A 16,692-nucleotide genomic window follows, 5' to 3' on the forward strand; every position below is an offset into this window, starting at 1 on the left:
GGTGGATTGTAATAATACTCATATAAGTATGAGATCTTGTAGATCATTTAGTAGAAGCAAATATGGAAGGATTATTGTAGACCTAATATGCAAATTGTAAAGCAGATTTTGGATAAGGGTTTATGAATATTGAAAAGCTTAAACCCATATTGAACCTAACATAGTAGATGCTGATCTGAAGTAGTACATGACATTGGATTTGTATAATCCATTTTTGTAAGTCAGTGAGACTTCTTTTGTAACTGAGCAGTGAGCTTTAGGCACTTGGCCTTCCTGCATGTGTAGGCCTTTATTGTATCAGTAATATTCTCTTATTGGCCAGTAAGAAAATATTGTGGGTCGCAAATCCCACCGAGGTTTTTCCCACGTCGAGTTTCCTCATTAAAAATACTGTGTTATGGTGTGTCTTTCATGTTGTATTTATTGTTCTTATTTACTACATTATTTCTGGTTTACTGATACACAGTTTTGAAATGCCTTTTATGTTATAAGTTAAGAAAATTCCTTTACCAGTCAGATATTGATTCACCCCCCCTCTCAGTATCTTTGGGAATCCTAACAATTAGTATCAGAGCTTGGTCCTCTATTTTGAAAAGCCTAATAGCCTGAGGAAGATCCTGACATCAGTAGAGATGTAAAACTTGAGAAAGCAATTGGAAACAACTCTTTCAGACTTTGATGCAAAAAAAGTGAAGAATATCAAACTTGAAGATGATCTGAAGGCTGCACAGGATATCATTCAAGGACTTCAATAAAATCTCACTATTGCAAGGAATAAGAGAAGAGAACTTTGTGAAAAGATGCAGAATGATGATGATGAAAAGGAAACTCTTAATGATCTGGTAAACAAACTGAGACAAGAAAACAGTACAATGAAGAATGAGATGCAAGATATGTCTATGAGATTTTGTAAAGAAATTGAAGATAGAAAGAAGAATGAAGATGACTTGGTTAGAAGACTAAATGATGCCGGAAATGAAAACATAAGACTTAGTCATGAATATGATATGTTAAAGATAGATTTGATGCATACACAAAATGACAGAACTGAACTCATGAGACAGAAAGGAATCTTGGAAAATGAATTGGCTACTGCAAATCAACACAAGGAGAAATTCTAGAAAAGTTCATAAGAACTTGATGACATGCTGAAAAATCAGAAACCTAATGGTGACACAAATGGCCTTGGCTTTGAAGTTGGTGAAAGCTCCAGTACTGCAAACAATCATGATCATAGTAAATTGGTAAGACAATCTAATGCTTACAAATTTAATGGGAAATGCTTTAACTGTAACAAGTATGTTCATAGAGCAAATCAGTGTAGTTCTAGAAATTATCAGAACACTAACACACCCACTGATCAATATTCTAAATGCAACAAAGTTGGTGATAATTCAGAAAATTGCAGAATGAATGTAAGATGTTATGTTTGTGTAAGATTTGGAGACTTATCTAATCAATGCAGAACACACTCCGACATAGGATATGGGAAAGCTATTTAGAAAAACAATGTGACTTGTTATGCTTGTAACAAGATTGGACATATTGCAAAATTTTGTAGAAGTAAGACATCACTGGTAAATAACAAAGGACCCAGCCTGAAAGGTAAAGAAAAAGTTGAAGAGGTAAAGCAATAATTCTCAAAGCAATGGATTAGAAAGTTAGATCAGAATGTTGATGGGAATACTCCTCCACTGGCAGAATAAAGTATCACTCCACCGGTAGGAGACTCTTCATCTAACTAAAGGAAAATCCTTAGGGGATTTGGCAACAAATTGAAAAACACATGCTAATATACCCTCGCTTGATGGTGAGAAGTTGAATTACTTCTTTACCGATAGATGTGTTAAGTTTGACTTAACCAACAAGCATTAAATGTGGTGGTTGAAGAAAATAAAATTATAAAGTAAGTGTTTTGGCTCCTTTTTCCATTCACCGAGCATTCAAATCTTCGAGAGAGCAAAAATCCCAAGCAAAGGCACCCTTAGTGAAAAGGGAAGCAGTTCATCAAAGCACTCATCCTAAAGGCAGATTGAGGTATTTATAACTATGGATTCTTCATCTGCACCTAAATTTATTACAAACCCTACTGTGATTGAGGTTATCAAGTGACCTAGACCCGTGTTCAAACTTATTCCTGAAATTGTGAAGAAGGACGATACCCTAGGAGCGTTTTCGAAGATACCTAAGGGAGTAGTTTATGTGGAGGATCCTAGGATATACATACATTTTCATATTGAAGAATTAGGAGATGATGAAATCAAGAACATGTATAGGACAGTGATTTGTGATGCAAATGGTAACATTAAACTGGAACACAAGGTTGTAGAAACCCTAGGTTTTGTGGATATTCTTAGCATTCCTAATTTTCCTGAAGATGTGATAAGAATAGTCCTAAGTAGAGTCCATGATGAATTATTTTGGTTGGATTCCATCCATAAGATCACTAAAGAATCAGTTAGGGCAGTAATAGGGTTACCTTCCACCGGTAGCATGCCTGACAGAACTAAGAAAGTTTCAAATGACAATGTGATGACCTTAACCGACAGTAGAGAGCATAGTGAAACACTCTGAGGCATAGGTTGAGGTACAGGTTCATGTAGAGACAGTGCCATTGACAACAGCTGAGAAACCGAAGCCTTTGCTAATAGAAATACAAACACAAACTGACCTACCAGAGGTCAATACAAGCAAAAAGGTTACTCACACCAGCGGAATGCAAATTGTTGGTTCTTCCATTACATAATTCAAACTAACAAATGTGACAGAGGTGTTATTGGATTCCATTAAGAAAATCACAGAGTGTAGTGCACAAGCGTATAAGGCTATTGATGATACAATTCCTATTCTAAAATTGATAGCACCCAAGTGCAATGTGGAAAATAAAGATTCTTTAAATCAACTAGACACATTGTCTAAGTATATCATCAATAACATTTTGACAGTTGATCAAATTAATGAGGAGACATTTAAAGAGAAAATGGATAAAGAAAAACAGAAATTCTTTGATGAGAAAATAAAAAAGTGCATGGGACACATTGATACCCTTTTATTGGCACTAAGCAAAACAATAAAGGAGTTTAAGGAGTTGTATAGAGACACATGTAAAACTAATATTTTGATAGTAGATATAGACAAGGAGATCAGTAAGGTACAGAAAGAAATAAACGATATAGCTGAAAATTTCATTGATTCATCTAAACCATTATCAGTTATAGAGTAGAAAACAATAGGTTTTGAGGAGAAACTTGAAAAATTGGAAAAAGAGAAGGAAAGAATAAAAGGAAAGGAAAAATATCTTAAATGTAGACTCAGTCCCAAATTGGACTACCTCATCTCTTTGAGAAAAGAGATCTCTGAGGCACTAGTTCAAGGACTGAAGACACCAGAAGAGAAAATGCATCACCTCACTTGTACAATTCAAAGAACAGAAGCTGCATTGAAGGACAATGAAAGGTTCAATGAGAGCCTGAATCTTGTATTGGCAGACCTTTTCTAGATTGTAACCAACCGGTTACAAGGATCAAGCTGAAACTGCACTCAGTTAACACTTTGAAAATATTTGTCATTGATGCCAAAGGGGGAGTAGTGGAATTGAGAAAAATCCAATGACACAAGAGATCATTTGCTCAGGGGGAGCACATAGTTTTTGGTAACATTTTTTGGACTTCAATTTTTGGATATACAATTTTGAGTTTTTCTCATGAGTGTTGCCATCAATGCCAAAGGGGGAGATTATTGGCAAATGCACATTCCAATGAGAAATTGTAGGTGATTGAAGGTTTTGTCATTGATGGAAACCTTACAATCATATGATACCAACAGGCACTGGCACCGACAGACTCTACACCGGCATACAGTTCACTGACACCAAAAAGAAAGATTACTGGCACCATGACCAACTGGAATTTTGTTTAATTGTATTTTGTATTTAATTGTAAAATATTTTTGTAAGTTGACATGGTGGATTGTAATAAGACTCATATAAGTATGAGATCTTGTAGATCATTTAGTAGAAGCGAATATGGAAGGATTATTGCAGACCTAATATCCGAATTGTAAAGTGGATTTTGGATAAGGGTTTATGAATATTGCAGAGCTTAAACCGGTACTGAACCTGACATATTAGATGCTGATCTGAAGTAGTACATGACATTGGATTTGTATAATCCATTTTTGTAAGTCAGTGGGTCTTATTTTGTAACTGAGTAGTGAGCTCTAGGCACTTGGCCTTCCTGCATGTGCAGGCCCCTATTGTATCAGTAATATTCTCTTATTGGCCAAGAAGTGAATATTGTGGGTCACAACTCCCACCAAGGTTTTTCCCACACTGGGTTTCCTCATTAAAAATACTATGTTATGGTGTGTCTTTCATGTTGTATTTATTTTTCTTATTTACTGCATTATTTTTGGTTTACCGATACATAGTTTTGAAATGCCTTTTATGTTATAAGTTAAGAAAATTTCTTTATTGGTCAGATATTGATTCACCCCATCCTCTCAGTATCTTTGGGAATCATAATAGTACAAAATTAACAAGAAGGGTACGAGGTTTCTGATTCAAAAGTGCTTCTATAATTAAGTGTTTCATCTCTTATTTTTTTCTCTTTTTCCAATGGCCTCCTCATTCAGTGGTGGGTAAGGCAAATGGGAATGCCCAAAGGAAAAAGGGAAAAATAGCTTCAGTGGTAGGATGAAGGAGTAGGCAGCGGGTAAGGACATGATTGACAATTTTAGACTGCTTGGAGAAAAGGATATCAGATCTAGATCTGCAGCTCTGACTATTACACATATGGGATTTGGCAAAAAGCACAGAATGGATATCATGTGTACAAGGGAAGCTATTTCAAAGCTTTTGTTGGACCTAGTCTATTTGCTGGGTGAAGAAATGTATTCCACATAGCTCTGTCCTTGAATTGTGCCTCCATGCTATCAATGGCAGCAAGGACCTACCTACCTCAAGACAACATAAAAAACCAAGCAAAAGCTTTTCTCAATTGCCATCTAGAGCACTTTCATGTTCTGATGGACAACATTTAGAGGACTCACAAGGCAATGGCATAGAAAGGTATCTAGGAAAATTTGAATGTTGAAGCCTGCATTATTCTTCTCAATGATGCTGTGATTTTAACACGGCTCATGAACTGTGGAAAGTCCCCTCTCCTGAGACTAGGAGAAGGTGTCAAAGATGTAATTGCATGTCTGGTTATGTGAGAAGGCCTGTGTAATTTACCCCTCCACCCTCATCTACATATTTTGTTTGCATTGGCATTGGATGGACCATAGTAAGTTGCCCCCTAGAGCCTTTTTTAGTGCACTGTTTGAAGCTGTAGAGTCTGTTCTGGTTTTCATGGGCTGGTTTCTATGTTCAGGTGTGATGATTTCAACACAGTCGATGGTATTAAATATATAGAATTATAGATTCTAAAGTTTGTGCCAGTGTTATGGTTTTCTTTGCTATTCCATTTCTCAGTTTGGTGGGTCATTGGCTTGTAGAGTAGTTTCTTTTTGAAGAGGGTAGTCAAATTATAAAATTTACAAACAGTTGCATGCTCTTGAAGAAAAGGGCAATTTTTCTTAGTCGACAGTTTAGACTTTAGAGTTTTCTTTCAGAATTATGAAAAATGCTTATAGCATAGGATTTGATGAGCCCAACACCTACCAAAATCCAAGCTTAATTGCTCTTTTCTATAGACCCTGGATGACTCACCAAGGTTTATTAGAAGAACACAAAAAGCACAATAACCATGCTAAATAAAAAGTTCAAAACTACAACCATCTCACAATCACAAGTCTGCAACAAATTACTAACCTCCGATACAAAACCACTGATGTAATATGAAAAAGAAAGAGAAGGACAAGGAAAAATTAGAGCACCTAAATGTAAATGGAAAAAGCTACTATATGAAACCAAGATGTTCAAGTAGTTTGTTTTCCATTTCAGTTATTTATCTAAAGTTAATGATAGGTTACTTAAGTTAGAAGAACCCATTTAACTACTCCATAGTTTAATCTCTGCCTTCATACATTGTAAACAACATGATATTTACTAACACAACCCAAATTTTGCTAAAATACTAAATAAAATCCAAAACACAGGATTCCTAAGTACACTCCTTACAAAATCCCTAAAACACTACCATTAGAGGACAATATCATGGCATGCTATACAAAACCTTTGATTCTTCGAGAAAAAGTGGATATGGAAGACAACACTCTAGAAAATCCTCAACAAAAAACACCTTAAAAATTCTTAAGAACAACAAAACTTTGCATGATATTGTCAACTACTTACCCAGAAGTGAATAGGGCTAGGGTAAGCAACTACTGAATGAAACTAGGGAGACTTACTACCTAGCTAGTGCCAAGCCCTACTATACTAGTTCTTTACTGCCTCCTAAACCATAATACTTTCTAGGTGTTACTACCTCTAGTCCAGAAGAGTTGTAGAATTCTGTTTGCACCTACTCGTTTATACGGAACCCTATTGTGAAAATTTCACGAGAACATCACATATTCCCAACTACAGTAAGATCTCCGAAGCATCCACATGCCAAACAAGTAATGAATTCATAAACGACACAAAAAAAGACATATTAATCATACTTGACATCCCAAGGCATCAAAAACTAATTTTCAGTTCTTTCTATCTGAAAGTCAACTACTAATTAGTTAGCATTTACATAAACATTAGCTGAAACTCCAAGGACCAAGAATTTCTACTGACCCTGGAAATAATCCAAATGGACATAGAATTTTGAATTTTCCATTAAGCAGGTCCTAGAAATTAAGCCAACTCATCCAGGAACATAAAATTAGGCCAGCTCATCCTGGAAAAAAAACTAAATAACTCTCCAAGTCAATGGGAAACTGCCTCATTTGTAGGAAAATAGTTCAAGAACCACTTCTAATGAAAAACGCCCCTTAGACCAATCTAAATCCTATGAAATCTATAACAAAAGAGAAATGGTCAAAAGTACTAAAGTTATGACTTCCATAGGCCTAAAGCAGACATTTCACACAAAACAGATAGCCCAACTATTAATTCTTGTAGCTTTCCATATCAATTATTCATACCAAGTCAACGACCAATTAATTCAGTCATTAAACCCTCTCATCCATTTTGTTTTCCCCCTAAATCCAGTTGTTAATCCATCTCCTTCTCACTAAATAATCTAATTCATTTTGACTTTGCAAACAGACAACCCACAAAACCACAAAAAACAAGCAAAATTCTCTACTAAATACACGTGCAATGTCGAAAGATTATGGAACCTAACCTTCAAATCCACTTGTACATATACTCACAATTTTCCAAAAAGACAAAATTACTCTTCTTAGTAAAATTAAATCTGGTAGGTTAGAATAGAGATGAACTCAGGTGCTGTAATCAATGGTATTTTGTTCAAATCCTCTCATACCAGAGCTTGAATTCGAATCCTTAAAACACGACTCTCTACAAGAAAAACCCCACAATGATCCAAAAATAACATAGAACAATAAAATACAGCTGATCGAATGTAAAGACTGCTAATATAAGCAACAGTTTCATGAAAGAGTAGCAAGTTCAAATCTCAAAAGATAGTTTGAGAGCTGAATTGTCATCAAAACTGCTAGAAGTGGACATTGATATTCAATTAAATGCATCCAAATCGCTGGGCATGCGAGCCGATGCGAGTGCCTAAACAAAAAAAACTCCCATTGTTGTAGCAATGGAGAACCTTAAACTAACAATATTTGTTAATTTGATAACGCCCAATGGCACCGTATTAGGGTAGAACCTTCTTAGAAAACAATGCAGTAAACATAATGCTAGGCGCTGAAATTCAACCAGTGTCATATCCAAATCACCGGGGGTGGCGAATAGTTACAAAAAGAGATTTCTCACTATCAATGTAACTGAGCATAGCCTTAACAAAAAGCATTTACCCAATACATAATAATAAGCCATAATCCGTAAGAAACTTCCTTACAAAACCCTAAAACTCTAAAACTCTAAAGAAAGAAGCAACACAGCCATCCGATATAACAACAACAAGGGAAATGCTTAAATATACGTTGTACGCAAGATCAATAGTACTAATATAAAACAACATAGTGAGAAAAGAACTGGCAAATCCAAACCCTAAAAAACACTGACAAAATATAAACTGTCTTCAATTCATTAAAATTCAACTAACATGTATAGAAATCTCTTCAGCTGCAAACTGCTTCCCAATAGCTCGGCAATCAAATTTAACATTCATGTTCTCATCACAAGCAACCATGTAAGTCACCAACTTTGACTCTTTGTCCACCTCATTCATCTTCTTCCCAATAAACCTCTTTAACGAAGAGAATGTATTCTTAGGATTCTCAATAGCCTAGAGTTTGGCAATCTGCCCAACAAGCATGTTCGCATTTGTAACAATTGTAGGCTTCCCTTTTATCACAATCGCCACTTCTGAATACTTGGTCCTGAGGTCGATTCCCACCATCACCTTATTGATGACCCTGACAGGTCCTATGGCCCACCTCCACTGCAACTGCTTGCTTCGCAAGGTAATAAAATTGTCATTGAAAGCACCCTTTTGCAGGCCAAAAAAGGCATTGTTCCACACACCCTTCCAAGCGGAGCCCATTGCATTCGCACTAGGTACTACAGCCCCAAATATGTGAACCTGAGCAATAACAGTTGCCATTGATTAGGATTTCCAAAAAAAAACCAAACCCTCTGAGATGACACAACTAATAGAAATGCTACTGATATGAATGTTCTTGTTAGAATTTAAACAAGTGGGAAGGTGAATGGGGTGGATGTGTTTGGAGTGATGTGCATGTGATGAAATACAAATAGGAATGGATTCTTTTGTCTATGGTAGGGTCTATAGATGGTTTAGGATGGGTATCATAAAGGGGGTTTTTCAAAAAAAAAAATTGTAATGAATATGTTTTTATTAACATGAAAAATATTTGTATCATAAATCAAAAGTTGCCATTGTTTGAAGGAGAGAAGCAAGTGTTCCTTGGAATTTGCTGAAAATTTATTTCTACAAAATATTTTTTGACATCATCAACCATCTTCTTATAAGGCATTAAATTTTCATCATTTTTTTTATAATCGTCATTGATTTGATTGATGATGAGCTGATAGTCTCCAAAGACTTGAAGTTGTGTAATGTTCCATTCGATAGCCATTTTGATACTTGTAACCAAAGCTTCATACTCTGTTGTATTATTAGTGCATGGAAAACTGAATTTGTACACTTTTGGAATTGTATGACCTTGTGGCGTGATGAATAGAATGTCTACTCTTGATCCACATTGTGTATATGAACCATCAAAGTATAATTGTCATGTTTTTGTGGTGATCGTTAGGATATCAGCATCGGGAAACTCAATCTATAAAGGATGATCATCTTGAAGTGGTGCCTCAACTCTAAGTTGGTCTACAATGACTTGCCCCTTTATAGCTTTTCTGTCAACATACTCAATATCAAACTCACTTAGAATCATAATCCATTTTTCTAGTTGTCATGTTAATGTTGCTTTGCTGAGCAAATACTTCAATAGATCTATTTTAGCAATCAACTTGATGGGGTGAGATAGTAGATAGTGTCTTAATTTTTGAGAAGCAAAAACTACCACCAAGCATGCTTTTTCTATTGGTGATTAGTTGATCTCGTATCCCACTAATGTTTTGCTGATGTAGTAGATGGCTCATTATTTTCCTTTATTGTCCTGTTGTGCAAACAAAACTCCTAATGATACTTCGGTGGTTGATACATAAAGTAACAATGGCTTTCCTAGAATTGGTGACATTAGGGCAGGTGGTTACATGAGATAGCCCTTGATCTTATTGAATGCATCCTCACATTGATGGTCCCACTTGAAAGTAACATTTTTATGCAATAGATGAGTAAATGGTTGGCATTTATCTGCTAGTTGAGCAACAAATCTTTTAATTGACTGTAGTCTGCCTTGAAGTGATCTTAGTTGACTGATATTCTGCGGAGATGCCATTTCCATGATTGCTTCGACCTTAGTTGGATCTTCTTCGATACCTCTAGTTGAAACAATGTATCCCAATAGCTTGCCTAAAGTAACACCAAAGGTACATTTCTTGGGATTGATTCATAGCTTATACTTTTCTAACCTGTCAAAGATCTTTTCTAGTATTCATATATGGTCTTCTCTATTGTATGATTTGGCCAAGATGTCATCCACATAATCTTCCATGAATGTATACATCATTTGATGCAGAGCATCATGGAAACCCAACCAAGAACCCCAAAACAACCATAGAGTTCCAATTCTAGGGTGCTCACTGACCCATTGAACCTACAACTTTGTTAGGTTTGAGACATCTATCAAGATAAAACTCATCTCAGGAAACCAACTCATACAATACCCAATTAGTCCTTAGTCCATTCAAGACAAAATCCAACGTCTTTCAACTCGATGAGAATTCACATTATCATGAATCACAACATCATCTCATACACCTGATTCGAGGTCACATTTACAACTTGATTCCATTAAAAGAGTTAGGCCTCAAACCCTATTTGGCCACAATGCCAATCAATCACAAAAACTATTACCTCTTACCTTGCAAGAATCCTCCACTCTATCCTTTAATCTCACATCCTTCAACATTTCTATCTTCATTTTATTATCTGCACACAAACTCGAGGTCCATTAATCCTCCATAACATCTCTATGATCCTTCCATTGCCTGCAATAATGTCAACTTCCAATAGTATGATCAACAACATAACAATGCCATAGTCCTCCAAAACCTAAAATATATCTCATTATATCAACCCCAGTACTTTCCACATCAATGAAGATCATTTACCAACTTCCTAGATGATTCATGAGTCCAAAATCCATACCAAAACAAACAAGACTTTCCATTCTTTATGACTATCCTAGGTATGACAGTTCTGACAGTACTACACTCTGTCATTTAAAACTTTCATTCAAGAAATGATCTAGAAAAATCCCTCTGGTGAAGATGTAGATAACTAGGTTTAACAAATCATATCCAGAATTCAGGAAAATCCAACGATTAAATAAACATTTATGACCTCTGCACCGAGACCATTTTGATTGTTACAGAAAAACAAGAAATGTGCATGCGCAGTCCACTTAGGGCATCAAATATCTTGTGATTTATAGAATAAACCACCTTAAAACCAAATTCATATGAAAGGTTGTTGAGTTTACTATTATATTCCAGAATATGGCAATTTTTGAATGGTTGTATCTTAAGATATCTTCAAACCCTTGCATACAACTCGGTTATAGAAGGTTTCTAATCAGATTTTGAAAAATCTAATAGAACTCTTACCACAATGTATGGAACATGACCAAATTGGTTCTTAAAGGAAGCTAACTCACTCTTCTTTGTATTCCAATCTTTAATCATTTATCTTCCTCAATTATAAAATTATTGGGAAATTACAAAATTCAAAACAACAAATTATTGGGAAATTACAAAATTGATTTGTTGGTGGTCATTTATCTTCCTCAATCTCCCTTCTTAGTACATGAAGATCCTTTCCATTTGGATGCACAAAACCTTCATTACTATCACCATAAACCTGTAGTATGGGTGATAGTCAAAGGTACAAATGATGTAACCTCTAAATTCTCTCCTCCAACTTGATCACCATGACTCAAATTTGACCATTACATGAAATATATAAGATCTTTCCCCTATAACTGATTAGATTAAATACACCTTTAGGACCAAATGGAAACCTTTTACATCAATTTTTGCAACTTTTTGCAATGTTGCTCTTTGCAACTTTTTGACATTTTTTGTATTTTAACCCAAATGAACTCAAAATTTTGCATACACATTCTTGGCACTTCACAAGGGACTAAAAAAAACATATTACATCATATTTATCCTCCCATGGGTTATTTTTCCTACTTTGACCCTATTGATGAATATTGACCTTATCAGGACCTAGGTGAACAACTTTTACAATTTGGCTTTCCATAGCCTTACATTGGATTCAATTGGACTCAAATGACTTTAATACATAATGAATGACTCAAATGAAATTAAATTCCTCATGTTATAAATTTTAACCTCCTAGAACCTCCTGGTGCGTAGGTGCTTCTGCACCATCATGTCATGGAATATCATTTTCACAACTCTCTTATATGTAGCACCTGCATTCTTTAGTCCAAAGGGCATGATATTCCAGCAAAAAGTACCCCACGGACATGCCTTCTTGAAAGAGGATGAAAAATTGCCTTGTGATGGAGAGGATGATTGTCCTTTTCCCTATTGTGGTTTTGAATTAGATTGCTTCTGTGTGGGGGAAAAAGTGACACTAAGCAAACAGGCCCTAATCTCACTTTCAACCACACACTTGTGGAATACGAAAGAGCCTAGAGGTATCACACAATTGGCTACTTCTTCTTGTGGAAGAGAGAGCCACGGGCTACCTATTAGGATTTCTATTCCTTTGTTGCAATTGAAAGATGAAATGATGCAAGTTCAATCCCTAACCCCAAAGTGCAAGTATGAACTAATAACAAGATTGCAGAATTGAACTTAAACAATGGAAAGCTGTAAACAAAAGGACAAGACAAGAATGTAAATGCATACTCGGAGTTAAAATCTGACTGAAAATGTTCGGGACAGGGGCGCGGGCGCCACTGTCCTGATTCTGCCCCTAAAACTGCTCCGAAAACTGTTGTTTTTGCACTTTGGAAAAGCTATCAAAAATGCTGAAAACGTTGTCTGTCAGGAGGACCAGGGCGCCTAGCGCCCCTGTCCCAGGGACCAGGGCGCCCAGCGCCCCTGTCCTGGCAGGACCAGGGCGCCCCACGCCCCTGTCCTGGTCTTTTGCTCTGAAATTTGGTGCGGAGTGCTGTCTCGACCTGCTATTCCCGGATCTACAACCTGCGGCGTCGTCCGAGTCCCGAAACCTGCACTTATATATGAAAAGATGTTTGGGCGGCTATATAGGGTTTTGCCTTAGTCAAACCCCCACTTTGGTGATTTCCACCTCCACGAATAGCCAAGTTGTATTGTAAAATGTATTGTGTGTGCAAACCTAGTGTGTGTGCAAGGTCCTAAGATGCAAGTAAGCAAACTAGAGCAACCTAGAAAGTAAACCCTAATTGCTCATAAATGATAATGTAAATGCTTTAAATCAAGATGCAAAGTGATCTAAAGCATGAATAAAGGATATGTTGAAGCTTATGCAAAGACATGAAAACAACATGAAATCATACCCAACCCTCAAGGGAGGAGTACAAACCAATCTTCAGTCAGTAATCTCCTATTGTTATTCAATGTCTTCCAAGCCCTAAATGGATGAATGAAATTGATAAATGCTTGATAGAAGGATGTTGAATGTTGTTGAAGTCCTCAAAGATCTGCTCTTTTGCTGCATATGAGGTTCCTGAAAATGAAAATCGGATCCTTTCAAATGAAGAAAGAGAGCTCTTATATATGAAACCCTAGGTCTTAATTCCAACTTTTGGCTGACCTAGAGATTGAATTTCCCGCCAATTTCTTGGGGTTAAGCTTTATTTTATGATTGGATCACGCTCCTAAAATTTTGGGAAAAATGTCCGGGACCATGTTGCACTCCGGGCGCCACGGTCCCGACAACTTTTCACCAAATTTTTAGGGTCGTCGGATATGATGATTTTAGACAGAATCTCGAAGTTACAGGTGATTTCGAGATGTTTTGACCCCTGAAACCAAGCCCCCAAGCTCAAAATAGGACTTAATTAGGGTTTTTGATTGAATGATGTATTGGAAGAATAAAATGAAAGGGGAACACTTTATGATGTGGGAGATGATGAAATAGAACCTTAGACCTAATTAATTTGACTAATTAAGTGCTAAAGGGGAAATGCAATGTAAAATGCAAAATGCGCCAAGGCGGGTGCTAAAATAGGTGTGAAATTGTACTGCTTTAGCAAGTGCGTACAATTTATGACGCTACATTTAGGCCCCACTTTAGCGGTCATATGAACACTACGTGCATATGCAAGCTAAAGTACAGAAAAGTAAACATTATTTGAAAAAGGATATATCCATAAGTCTGTCGAACGAAGCCCCCAGCGGTATCTGCAGTACACAGTTAGGAATCGCACCCTAAAAAACACACGTTAGATCACAAAATCACCTAATGCTTACTAAGGAAGGTGATGAAAATTCAAGGGTAGCTATATGCCCCCCCCTGTTTCGGCTTGCTAATTTTAGTGAGTTGAAACAGGGTATCATGTTTACCACTTCGAATTGTTAAAGAATATTGATGACAAATGCTCACAAGAGGATTCGATATGAGATCAAAAACTAATGGAGAATCATTTGGTAAGAAAGAGGACTAAATCTCAATTCCAACACAACAAAGAGTGTGAGGATTTGAGAGTTCTCTAACACAAGATGAAGGATGTAAATGGAAACAAAATGCAAAGAGAAGAAAAGAAAAGAAAGGAGCATGAATACACACATTGGTGATCCATGAAAAGAATAGTGAGAGAGAAAACATGGACTCCTCGCCCCTAGATCTTGTCTAGGTGATCCATGGGAAAAAGGACATGGAAAACTAGCCCCTAGAGTCTGTCTAGGTGATCCATGTAAGGGGGGAGAGTGAGAAAGTCTAGCCTTATGCCGCTAGTTCCACTCAACCTCGTGCATGTGTGTGTAAGTGAGGTTAGAAGCACCTCATAGGAGTCTATGCCTGAGTATGCTACAACCTGTATATGTATAGTACAAAAGCGTGACATCTCGCTCTAAGAGTCTGTGCTCTGGTTCCGAGAATAATCACCTTGCATAAAAGAAAAAAATGGAGACATCTCACTCTAAGAGTCTGTGCTCTGGTTCCGAGAATGACCCATTGCTCAAAAAGTGTAATGTTTACGTCATAAGAAAAGTAGAACAAGGATACCTACCTTCATCACAAAAGAAGATACCCCAAAAATGCAACAATGTCATAGATCCAAGCAAGAGAGTTTTGCACTCTTTAAGCAAGGATTAGATAGTTGAGAAGGGATATCCTGTAGTATGTGTAAAGGAGATCCTTAGAGGAGAAGAGATATTTGTACAAAAGACACCTATCCCTGAGAGAAATTGTCTTAGACAAATATAACATCTTCTAGAATAAGACAAAGAAGAGAATAAGAATGCAATACTTCCTTCTTTTGCGAGGTGAAAGTGATTCTTAATGAAGGATGACGCTCTTTTTAACCCAATTAGGAGAGTGAATTCGCTATAGATGTATTTTACCAAGTGCAAAAGAGGTTGTAGTCAAGGACTTACACCTCTTGTAAGAGAGAATCCTTGAACAAACAACAACAAATGCATACAAGGCATAACATCAAGTAATAAAGTCCACACCATCCACAAAATAGGAAAAAGTGGATCCTTAGATAAAAATAAGGAAAGATCATTGCCTCCCAAGGATAAGGACAATGAGAAGGACTTACACAATCTTCTAGGGAGAGATTTGGACATAAGCAAAAGAAGAGATGTATGAAACCACTCTTGTCCCCATAGGAACAAGAAAATTAGGCTATTATGTTGCTTCAAAAAAATATGATTGCACTTGAAATTGTACCATCATGAATGACAATGAGCCCCCAGTAAATGAGCTACCAATGTCACATAATGATGAGCAACATAATAGCCATTAATGTTATTTAAAGACATGATAGACTAAATGAGGTATTTGAATATGACATGTTAAATGCTCAACTATAAGTGAGATCAAAAACATGTATAAAATGATGAAAATTGAAGAAGAAAAGTCACATGAAATCTTAGAAGAGGGATGAGTGTAATTTATTAGAGCCTTATCCCTAGAGGAAAGGACTTTATGATGAATAGGAGATAAAGATTCATAAGTGGATTTAGAAATTTGAGGGAATTCATAAAGAGATTTGTTTATTGCCAAGATTTCCTTATGAGGGGAATGAGAGTTGATAGAAGTAGAAGATGATTTAGTTGAAGTGAGATCATCATCACTACTAAATATAGCATTCACATTGAGAGATGGCCTTTTAGATGCTTTGGTACGTTTGCAGGGATTATAGCCGAGTCCAAAGGCATAATTGTGAAAATTAGTCTCTAGAGGAACTTTTATCCCTTGTTCATGAGCGCCACAACCATTTCCATGATACCCATGCTTAGCAAAAATGCGAAAACCACGACCATAACGATCAGCCATTTCAGGAAGAGAAGGTGGTTTTTCATAAGACAAAGAATCAAACTCTTCATAATTAGAGGTGTGAGGAGAAGAAGTTTGAGAAGCGGCCACAAAATTATTGCTCATAGGTTCACGTAAGATTGATTGATTTTTAGTTTCTTCTTTCTTTTTAACTTTAAACTCTCTAGGAGGAACCCTATACTCACCTACAAAGGTGGGATTAAAGTCAAGAGATCCCCAATCGTCATCTGCGAGAACCTTCTCAGGATCAAAAGCCTTTTTATGCGTATATTCAAGTCGAGAAGGATCTTCTTCAGGAGCTTCAGACTCATCCAAAGAATTTTGATTATCAGAGGGTAAGGATTCATCCATAGGTATCTTGTTTAACGAGTCATTACTAGAAGAGGAAGGCTTAGAAGAACTCCCTTTGGAAGTAGATGTTTGCAAACAAGCTTGAGAATTAGTATCACCTATCAATGTATATGTCTTATTGTTATAAATAAATTTAACTTGTCTATGCAATGTA

The 16,692-nt window shown here is 36.5% G+C and overlaps 1 pseudogene; it reads right to left on the minus strand.

Annotated features, from left to right (window-relative positions):
* The window catches only part of LOC131044059 (heat shock 70 kDa protein 6, chloroplastic-like), a 31,671-nt pseudogene extending 22,990 nt beyond the window's left edge, over positions 1 to 8,681 (minus strand).
* Positions 8,682 to 16,692: the final 8,011 nt, after the last annotated feature.

The sequence above is a fragment of the Cryptomeria japonica genome, chromosome 3 (assembly GCF_030272615.1).
Source record: "Cryptomeria japonica chromosome 3, Sugi_1.0, whole genome shotgun sequence".
In the NCBI taxonomy this organism is placed as follows: domain Eukaryota; kingdom Viridiplantae; phylum Streptophyta; class Pinopsida; order Cupressales; family Cupressaceae; genus Cryptomeria; species Cryptomeria japonica.